Genomic DNA, 11496 nt, shown 5'->3' with positions numbered 1-11496 from the left:
AGCCCCCGGTCACATCGGGTGCAATTTGCAAGTCGCAGGGCATACAAATCGCATGCCAAGTCGCATCCAGCCCTTAGGGCTGGGTCACCCTGCCGTGATTTCAAGTGCGATTTGGGAATTGAAATCATACCTGATATCAGATCTAATGAATGTGAATGTCTTAACAAGTGATTTTCTGCAGCACGAATTAAAAAAAAAAAAAAAAAAAAGTTATACTATTACTTTTTCTGCAGTTTGTTGCAATTTCACATATAGACTACAATAGAAATCGCAATGTAAAACAATTGAAAATGCAATAACTCATTGGAAATCTACAGAAAACATGGTGAAATTGCCAACCAAAAGTGCAATTTTAAATTGCATCTAGTGTGAACCAAGCAGGCAATTCAACAAAGGAAATAAATCTTTAAACAGAGATAACATGCAACTTCATTGCTGTGGGTGGGATTCAAACTAACGACCCTAGTGCTAGGAGACCGCAGTGCTGACCACTTATCCACTGTGCTGTGACACCCATCCAGCCTGCATTTCTGTGGTGTGAATCCACCCTAAGTCCCTGGGCAAGGTCAATGTAACTAGCCAGATATCTCCAATGTGACACAAATGTTGTGCTATGTTGCCAATTCACATGTATGTTGGTTCTATGTATCCCAATACAAAGGATTGCAATACTAATACAGTGGTACCTCAGTTCACAAATGCCTCGGTTAACGTAATTTTCGGTTTACGAATGAAAATAATGCCTCAGTTTATGAATTTTTTTACAATACGAAGTATCTTGGTGCTGAATTTTAAATGCAATTGCCGGCTTTTTTCTCTTCACTATAGCTCACAGAATTCGCTGTCACTTTCCCTGGAGTTACAGGAAACTTTGTTTTAAGAAACTAAAAGTAAACATCGTTTCTTTTAGGGGAAATAAACTCAAAGAAAACGCTTAGCTGGGGGGGGGGGGGGGGGAGTGACAGCTGAATTTCTGAGCTAGAGTGAAGGGGGAGGAGGAGGAGGGAGGAGGAGGAAAGAAGAAAGAAGAAGAAAGGAGGAAGAAAGGAGAAAGGAGGAGAAGGGCATGGGGTCCCCCTTCCCATCCATACCAAGCCCTTTGGGTCTGGTATGGGTTTTGAGGGGAACTCCCATGCCAAAATTAAAAATAGTGTAGGGGGTTCCCTCAAAATCCATACCAGACCCTTATCCGAGCAAGTGGTCCCCCCCCCCCCTCCTGAACCATACCAGGCCACATGCCCTCAACATGGGAGAGTGCGTTAGGGCAGGGCCACCCGGGAACATCACGCATGTGACCCCACCCCATGTGACATCAATGATGTCACATGGGGTGGGGTCATTCGGATGGGGAGAAGGGCCTCTTCCCCACAACCCTGGGCTGTGGTTGTGATGGGTCTGCGGGCGGGGGGCTACCCCATACTCATTCACAAAGAGTGTAGTGTGAAAAAAGACAGGACATGGTCTTCGGCAAGTCCTTTATTAAAAGAAAAAAGAAAAAAAAAAAAAAAAAAAAAACCCACACTCAAAGAATGTCCCCCCCAAAGAAGAAGAAAAATAAAAAAAGTTCCGCTCCCGACAATGGATCCCGCCGTGTGACTGTCACGGTCTGGGTCTGGCCCAGAGGCCAATTGCTACAGCAGTGTAAGGCTTACCTGAAACCAGCAGGATTGGTACACCAGCGGGTCACCCTGGGAATGACGCAGGCTCACCTGAGGTGCGGGGTCTAAGCATTAACTGGTTTTCACCAGAGCTCCTAATGGTGGAGATGGATTTGGCTGCGTGTGAATACCAGGTCGCAGTCTCAGGATCACCCCACCAGGGAGAGGGCAGGCTGGAAGCCAAGAGCGGATCAAACAGTTAGGGATAAGACGAAAGCGAAGTCAGTCACAAGCAAAAGGTCGGTCACAAACAATATAGACGGCAGCAGTACGCATGAGCGGGATATTGGCTGGAAGGCACAATAATCTGGCAAGGAGGAAGTGTATGGACATGGCTTTTATAGGAAGTTCATGGGAGGAGCAAGGAGTTCAAGGTTCAAGACAAACAGGGCCAAGGCAGGATCATCCAAAGAATTGTCAAGGGAGCTGTCCAGCATTCCAGGTGGCTCAGTGAGAAGAGTTACTTCTTGACACAGTAGAAGTCCCAGGTTCAAGTCCGGGCTCTGACAGACTGCTCCAGTGGTTTGACAGTTCCTAAATATGTAAGGGGTGGGGCCACCCAGGTACATCATGCATGTGACCCCATATGCGGGGTCACTCGGATGATATCCCTGGGTAACCCCGCCCCTTATATATTTAAGAACTGTCAAGGCAGCTCAGAGACACACGGCTGGAAGCCAGCTTTGGGTGCGCAAGGTTTTTTTGTTTTTTTTTCAGGTAGCGGCGGCGGCGGACATCATGATTGAAATTGGATCTACTGCGGGGGACATTCTTTGAGTTTTTTATTTTAGTAAAGGACTTGTCAAAGACCGTGTCCTGTCTTTTTTCACACTACACTTTTTGTTTTTTGTGAATGAATATGGGGTACCACATACCCCATACTCATTCACATAGGGGGGTTAAAGGGGGCTTCCAGATTCTGATAAGCCCCCCACCCGCAGATCCCCATAACCACCAGTCGGGGTTGTGGGGAAGAGTCCCTTGCCCCGTCAACATGGGGACAAGTTGCTTTGGTGGAGGGAGCCCCCCTTCCCCAAAGCACCCCCCATGTTGAGGGCATGTGGCCTGGTATGGTTCAGGAGGGGGGGGCGTTCACTCATCCTCCCCCTTTCCTGACCTGCCGGGCTGCATGCTCGGATAAGGGTCTGGTATGGATTTTGGGGGGGACCCCACGCAATGTTTTTTTAATTTTGGCATGGGGCTTTACCTCTAAATCCATACCAGACCCGAAGGGCTTGGTATGGATGGGAGGGGGGACCCTACGCCTTTGTTTTGTATTTTTTTAATTGCCGGTAATTCTTTTACATTCAGCTGTCAGTGGGGAACCCCACTGACAGCTGAAACATGAACACATAGTTGTCACTACAAAAATATCACGAGTTATTTTATCAAGTCATGCGACCTTTTAGTAGTGACAACCAATGCAGCGTTCATGTTTTAGCTGTCAGCGGAGTTCCCCACTGACAGCTGAATGTAAAAGAATTTCTGGCAATTAAAAAAATAATTAAAAAACCATGTGGTGTCCCTCCTCTGTGATCATGTGACCCCCATGATTAGCTGTCAAAGCATTCACATGATCGGAAGACTCCAGATCACAAGTAGAGATCTCTGGTGACTGTGCCAGGAGCGCACACAGTTCACGCTCTTGGCACAGTTGTGCTTTTTGTGGGTATGCATATATGTGGCCTCTCGGTGTTACGGCCGACCCGTAGAAAGGCTGCATTTATACATGTGGCCATTGACAAGGAGTTAAATCTTTCTATCATTCATGTAAGCCCAGGCAAACTCAAAGATGTTGAGGTCAGGGCTTTATGGGGGCCAAACCATCACTTACAGGACTCCTTGTACTTCCTTATGCTGAAGACAGTTTATAATGACTGTGGCCACATGGTTTGTGTGGTTGTCCTGCTGCAGAATACATTTGGGGGCAATCACATGCCTCCTTGATGGTACAAGATGATGGATAAGTATCTGCCTATTTCTCAGCATTGAGGACGCCATTGATCAGGCAAAGCTGAGGACCATAGATGCAGTGCTTGGCCAAGGAAACATAATGCAGCAGATGAAAGCAATGTGAACAGGGGCTTATGCTACACCCTTGGATTGTCTTTCACAATGTTTTTTATTTCAGGTACTTATATAGTTCTGTCAGATTATGCAGCACTTTACATATATATAGTACATTCACATCAGTCCCTAACCCTCAAGGTGTGTACATACTAAAGTCCCTAACTTACATTCATGCATGTACAATATTAGACAGGATCCAATTAACCTACCAGCATGTCTTTGGAGTATGGGAGGAACCCCACACAGGCACAGGGAGAGTATGCAAACTCCAGGCAGGTGGTGCTGTAGTTGGGATTTGAACCAATGACTCTAGCCACTTGCTGCCCTGCCACTGTACATATACGGCGGCAGGGCGGCACTCACAGGCAAAACCACGTTTTAAGACGTGTGTTTTGTAAACAAATAGGGGGCATGCGTGAGGCGTGCCGCAGATGTCAGTCGCCGGGTCACAGCCGCTCCTTAGCGGCTATGTCCCAGCGATCGGCGGTGAACAGTGACAGAGAGCACAGCTGCAGTAGCTGTGCTGTCTGTCACCTCCTTCTCAGCTCGAGGATGAGCTGATCGAGAAAGAACAGTTTCTCTTTCTCGATCAGCCTTGTCCCGTCCAGTACACCCCCCGCCCCGCCCCCTAGTAAAACACTCCCCTCACTCCTATAACCTTCCCTGCAAAATAAACTTAACCCCTTCCTCCCCAGTGCCATTAGTACAGTGTCAGTGTTTTTTTTTTGCACTGATCACTGTATTAGTGTTTTTGGGGATGTCAGTGACCCCAAGTCAGTACCCCCCAATGTCAGAATGTCCACCGCAGTTCCGCCATAAGTCGTTGGTCGCTGCCATAAGTCCCTGATCGCCGCCATAATTCGCTGATCGCTGCCATTATTAGTATAAAAAAAACCTAAATATCCCAGTATCTTTCCCGCCATTTGTAAACGCTATAACTTTCATGTAAACCAATTAATTTACACGTATTGGGGTTTTTTTTTAGCAAAGACATGTCACAGAATGCATTTTGGCAGAAATTTATGACTAAATTTGATTTTTGCATTTTTTTTTACTGGACATGTTTTATAGCAAAAAGTCCAAAATATTGTTTTTTTTTCCTCAAAATTGTCAGACTTTTTTTTTTATAGCGCAAAAAATAAAAACCGCATAGGTGAAATACCACCGAAAGAAAGCTCAATTTGTGGGGAAAAAAGGGTGTAAATTTCATTTATGTACCGTATTGCATGACCGCGCAATTGTCCATTAAACTAGCGCCGCCCTGTACAGCAAAAAAATGGCGTAAATTGCAGTATCTATACCATAGTTTGTAGACGCTATAACTTCACACAAAGCAATCAATATACACTTATTGGGATTTTTTTTACCAAAAACATGGAGCAGAATACATTTTGGCCTAAATTTATAACCAACTTTGAGTTTACTATATATTTTTTATAGCTGAAAATCAAAAATATTATTTTCCTTCAAAATTTTTTGACTAAATTTGATTTTTGCATTTTTTTTTTTTTTTTACTGGACATGTTTTATAGCAAAAAGTCCAAAATATTGTTTTTTTTTTTTCCTCTAAATTGTCAGCCTTTTTTTGTTTATAGCGTGAAAAATAAAAAGCGCACAGGTGATCAAATTACACCGAAAGAAAGCTCTATTTGTGTGAAAAAAAGACATAAATTTCGTTTGGGTGCAGCATTGCATGACCGCGCAATTATCAGTTGAATTAGTGCAGCGCCGAGTAGCAAAAAGAGGCGTGGTCATTAAGGGGGGTAAATCCTCTGGAGCTCAAGTGGCTAGTATTGCCAGGTGGAAATGCTAGCCATTTAGCCGCTGTGCTGCCCGTAATAACTCACAATGAGTTTAAACTCACTAAAGAAGGTGAAAGCACCACTAGTATTTGTAAAGGGGAATCCCATCACGTGGAATCCCATCACGTGGACTGTATCTGTGGAAGTGTGTTTGTAGATCTGGGTGAAGTAACACACAGGATTTATCGCATGGAAAAGAATACATAAGTATCTGCATATATTATGCTGTGATATATAACTGGCTTTGGTGGAACTTTTTGGACTTTATATTTGCTTGACGTGTGAATAGGATATTTTGTTTGGATACTGTATATAAAAGTGTCATTTAGAAGAAGTGCTGCACTTATGTATGTCAGTAAATGACTTGTATGCTGAGTTTTTCACTAAGTAGTGAGGCTGGCTAATATTTTATAAGAAGTTTCTAGATTGCAGCAAAGGGGAATAAAATCAGGAAAGGTCAGCATACTCTATTTGTCTTGTTTACTGTTATTCCAAATTTTAGATTGTCACCAGAACAGTAATAGATGGGAAATCTTACAATGGTGACACTCAAGGGGGTGGAATTACTAAAGGCAAACAGACTGTGCACTTTGCAGGTGCAGATGCGCTCATTTTCCCTAGTAAATATGGTAAAGCTTTGCTGATTTCCATCATCCAATCATATGCAAGCAAAAATACCATATTTTTTTAATTTTCCTTGTACCTTATTGGATATTTTTTACAAAGTGAAACTGCACACAGGGGAAGACTGACAACTCATGGGGCCCCCGGGCAATAGTGGATCATGGGGCCCCTGTCTCCTTGCCCAAACTCAAAAAAGCCTATGAAAAAGGTACCAGGGGCATCTCATGGGGCCCCCTACTGACCCCGGGCCCTCAGGCAGTGCCCGAGTTTCGAAATGGTCAGTCCGCCCCTGACTGCACAACACAAGGAATATTAGTACAACTGCACTTGCAAAGTGCACAGTCTATTTGCCTTTAGTGCTGGTTCCCACTGGTGCAATTTCTGATGAGACTTGAGTTGCACAGAATCACAAGATTAACCACCTCCCGCCCGCCATATAGTAATATGACAGACGCAAGGCGGTTCTCTCGTTCTGGGAGGACGTTATATGACGTCTTCCCATTCTCACCACGCATGCGTGGCTCGGGGAGCGTGCAGCGCGGCGATCAGCGGTGCGCTATCACAGAAAGAGCTGAAGATGTCGGTCATGTGATCAGCTGTGTCCAATCATAGCTGATCACATGTAAACAGGGAAATGCCGGTTATCAGCATTTCTCTCCTCTCGAGCTGTCTCGCTGACAGAGGAGAGGAGAGCCGGTAATCGTGCCCTGATGATCAGTGTAGCCCCAGCAGCGCCACCTGTCAGTGTCCATCAGTGCCTTGTGTCAGTGCCTCGTGCCAGTGCCCATCAGTGCCACATCAATGCCACATATCAGTGCCCATCTGAGCTGCCTTTCAGTGTCACCCATCAGTGCCAGTCAGTGCCACCTATCAAGGCAAATCAGTGCCACCTATCAGTGCCAGTCAGTGCCGCCTATCAGTGCCATATATCAGTGCCATGTATCAGTGCTGCCTTTCAGTGCCAATCAGTGATGCCTGTCAATGTCCATCAGTGCCACCTATCAGTGTCCATCAGTGCAGCCTATCAGTGCCCATCACTGCAGCCGCATTAGCGCACATCAGTGAAGGAGAAAAATCACTTATTTACTAAATTTTATAACAAAAACTAAGGAAAAACTTTTTTTTCAAAATTTTCACTGGTTTTTGGTTTGTTTAAGAAAAAATAAAAATCCCCGAGGTGATTAACTGTAGGCAGGAAGGGGGTATTTGTGCCCGGGGGGCAGGAAGGGGGTATTTGTGCCCGGGGGGCAGGAAGGGGGTATTTGTGCCCGGGGGGCAGGAAGGGGGTATTTGTGCCCGGGGGGCAGGAAGGGGGTAGAAGTTTCCTGTAGGCAGGAAGGGGGTAGAAGTGCCCGGTAGGAGGGAATGGGGTAGAAGTGCCCTGTAGGCAGCAATCATTTTCCCCCTGATGAAGTCACGTGACCCTGTGACGCAACACGTAGGGGAGGGGCTCTGACGTCACGACGTTGCATCGGAGAGGCTTGGCGATTCCAGCAGAGGCAGACAGAGAGGCAGAGTATATTACAACCTTTGCATACCTGTATCAGACAAGTGCCAGAAACTGCTGTATCACCACATCCGGTAGCAATAAACTACTCATATATAAAAGGATAAGGCACCATGGTCTTTCTTCTCTCCATTTGATTTATATAGCCCACACTGAGGAAAGGTGGATACGAGGAGGAGGTGTCCCCAGGAGGGGAAATAGGAGATTCTCACACACTATCCAAACGTTTATCCATGAGCAGCTACTTGTATGGAGAAAGAGGAGATCATAGGAGGATCTTAGCAGACCTACATTTCCATCTGGAATACTAAACATACTGTAGGAGCATTATCCCACCAGTCCTGGAAGGACTAAAAGTCTATTTGCCTAAATTTATTTGGGCAAATATTAAGGTGAGCGCATATTGAGACCACACGGCACCTGGAAAGAGGGAATAAGGAGTTCACCTGCACATATTTACAAAAAGACTTTTATTTATTTATGCACTTTATGAATTATATTTGCACATTTATTATTGAATTGGCATTATTATAAATATTGATTGAGCACATATGGCATGTCTTAGCATAATAATGGTTTGATCTATTTATATCAATTTTTTAATTTATTTATATGTCACATTAATTAATTTTTTAAATTTTTGTTATTAATTTATTAGTTTATTTATTTATAAGCGTGATACACACTATGTGATTAAGGGTTTGCAATAGGAGCGTGGCACTATAAGTGTATATAATTGGATAATAGATACACAATTAAGTGGGTTTGTGTAAGTGTCAGCGAACCAAGCACATTATTTAAGCAGTTTATTATTATTATTTTATTGAACACCTCATTCATAATAGCTCACAAGTATTCACTTTTAAACTGTAGAATACAGTGTGACACATGTATTATTGAACATACAAAACCCTCTGAAGTCACAAAGAAATAAAATGAATGAATTTTAATTGGATTCATTGAAATTTGTTACTATTGTAACTGTAATTCGCAACTATTGTAATTGTAAGCAGAGGGATGCCTCCTCTGTTGGAAGGGAAGACTATGAGATAAACAGAAGATAAAGTTCTGTCAAAGTGAATGAAACTACATAATTGCACTGAAATTTGCATCAAATACGCAGTAGTGTGAACCAAGCCTAAGTAAATCAACACCAAGGATTCCATCACATTGGAGCGATTTCCTCTTGCTTCCTGTTTTGGCCATGGGACAAGAATTGAAGAGAAGTCTCCCCCAATGGGGCACAGATGACAAAAAACAACAGGGGTTATACAGTAAATAGAGATGTGCATGATGAAACGTTTGATTTCATTCATTAAGTCAATTATCTTGTTTTGTCATGTTCGTTATGTTAGAATGATTCATTTCCGGACTTTTTCGTATATTCAGATTTGTAAGTTATTTCGGAAGATTTGGATTAATTTATGTCCTTATGTAATTTCCGTGACTTTCTTGCGATTTTGATGCGACTTGGGCTTTCATGTGACTTACTTGCAATTTTGATGTAACTTGCTTTCGACTATGATGTTTGGCTCGACTTTGGCCAATCAGAACAATACAGAGTGTGACACATATTATTGAACTTACAAAAACCCTATAAAGTCGTAAATGAATAAAACAAATGAATTTGTTGTTTTTGTCATAATTTATTTCACATTTGTTAAAATTCATTACTTTTGTGATAACGAAAATTTCATCTGAATCTCAGAATGTAATGATACGAATCGCACGTGTGCAGTTATAAAATCCAAAATTAAGGGGTGATGTTCATTTCCGATGCATTGCGCCCCAGCCAAACACGGCAGCCACTGTTACTTCTGCCTTTACTCGTCTCCCCTTCCCTTCTCCTGTTACTTCTGCCTTTACTCGTCTCCCCTTCCCTTCTCCTCCTGTTACTTCTGACTGTACTCGTCTCCCCTTCCCTTCTCCTGTTACTTCTGCCTTTACTCGTCTCCCCTTCCCTTCTCCTCCTGTTACTTCTGACTGTACTCGTCTCCCCTTCCCTTCTCCTCCTGTTACTTCTGACTGTACTCGTCTCCCCTTCCCTTCTCCTCCTGTTACTTCTGACTGTACTCGTCTCCCCTTCCCTTCTCCTCCTGTTACTTCTGACTGTACTCGTCTCCCCTTCCCTTCTCCTCCTGTTACTTCTGACTGTACTCGTCTCCCCTTCCCTTCTCCTCCTGTTACTTCTGACTGTACTCGTCTCCCCTTCCCTTCTCCTCCTGTTACTTCTGACTGTACTCGTCTCCCCTTCCCTTCTCCTCCTGTTACTTCTGACTGTACTCGTCTCCCCTTCCCTTCTCCTCCTGTTACTTCTGACTGTACTCGTCTCCCCTTCCCTTCTCCTCCTGTTACTTCTGACTGTACTCGTCTCCCCTTCCCTTCTCCTCCTGTTACTTCTGCCTTTATTCGTCTCCCCTTCCCTTCTCCTCCTGTTACTTCTGACTGTATTTGTCTCCCCTTCCCTTCTCCTCCTGTTACTTCTGACTGTACTCGTCTCCCCTTCCCTTCTCCTCCTGTTACTTCTGCCTTTACTCATCTCCCCTTCCCTTCTCCTCCTGTTACTTCTGACTGTACTCATCTCCCCTTTTCCTCCTGTTACTTCTGCCTTTACTCATCTCCCCTTTTCCTCCTGTTACTTCTGCCTTTACTCATCTCCCCTTCCCTTCTCCTCCTGTTACTTCTGACTGTACTCATCTCCCCTTCCCTTCTACCCCTGTCACTTCTGCCTTTACTCATCTCCCCTTCTCCTCCTGTTAATTCTGCCTTTACTCATCTCCCCTTCCCTTCTCCTCCTGTCACTTCTGCCTTTACTCATCTCATTAGGATTGTGCTTTACCGCTGTCCTGGGGGTACCCCAGGTGCTTGCCATTGACTTCCTAAGAATCTTCTGATCCTGAGGGGTGTATGTTTATATCTTTAAAAAATCTAAAACATGCCATGCTAGTGAAGAGATCAACAAACATAAAAGTCCAACATATACTGAAAAGTTAATGCAAAAAAATGTGTGCAGCACTGTGCAATGCTTTCCAAACGATGGTGTTACGGATCCGCCCGGAGGTGCCTCTGGCAGCCCACTAGACAGGAATACCCGGAGCGTGGAGTCTAAGTCCCGGTCTGCGTGTTCACCAGGGCCCCTGATGGTGGGGATGGACTTGAAGCAGACCAGGACCAGGTCACGACCTCCGAGCAATCCCACCAGTGGCAGAGGGAACCGCCGGGGATGGATACAGGAGGAGAGCCAGATGTGAGGAGGCCGGCAGGATGGATGGACGGATCGTAGTCAAACTAGCCAGTTGTCACCTAGGGGGGCAGCGAGGTACAGAAATGGCAGGCAAAGGATAGTCAGGTCACACGCAGGGTCAGTATAGGGAAGGTCAGTCCGCAGAGAAGTAAAACAAGCCGGGGGTCAGGACAGGAGAAAGCAGCGTAGTCAGGGCAATCCGGGTCAAAATCAGGAGAAGGCAGCGTAGTCAGGGTAATCTGGGTCAACAATGGTACAGGCTCAGGAACTCAGGTACAGGAAGAGACCTTGCGGCAATCTGTGACAGCGCAGGGCATCTTTAAATACCGCGCCCTGCGCTGTCATTGGCCGGCCCAGCGTGGACTTGCGGCGCCTACTGCGCATGCGCGAGTCTCCCTCAGCAGCGGCCGGCCGGGACCTACTGCCCGTATCCCAGCGTGAGCTGATGAGACTGCGCATGCGCCGAGCGAGAAGCCGCGGCGGACCCTGACAGATGAACATGTAAAACAGCCAAGTGCTCCTTCCAGCAAGGCACAAACATGTAGAAACAAAGAAAATCAGTGAGCGCTAATGAAAACAGCAGCTAATTGC

Source organism: Staurois parvus, unplaced genomic scaffold, assembly GCF_062004578.1.
Source record: "Staurois parvus isolate SC_StPar_1 unplaced genomic scaffold, SC_StPar_1.0 ptg000259l, whole genome shotgun sequence".
In the NCBI taxonomy this organism is placed as follows: domain Eukaryota; kingdom Metazoa; phylum Chordata; class Amphibia; order Anura; family Ranidae; genus Staurois; species Staurois parvus.
The sequence above is the reverse complement of the archived record's forward strand: the minus strand, read 5'-3'. Positions refer to the sequence as shown.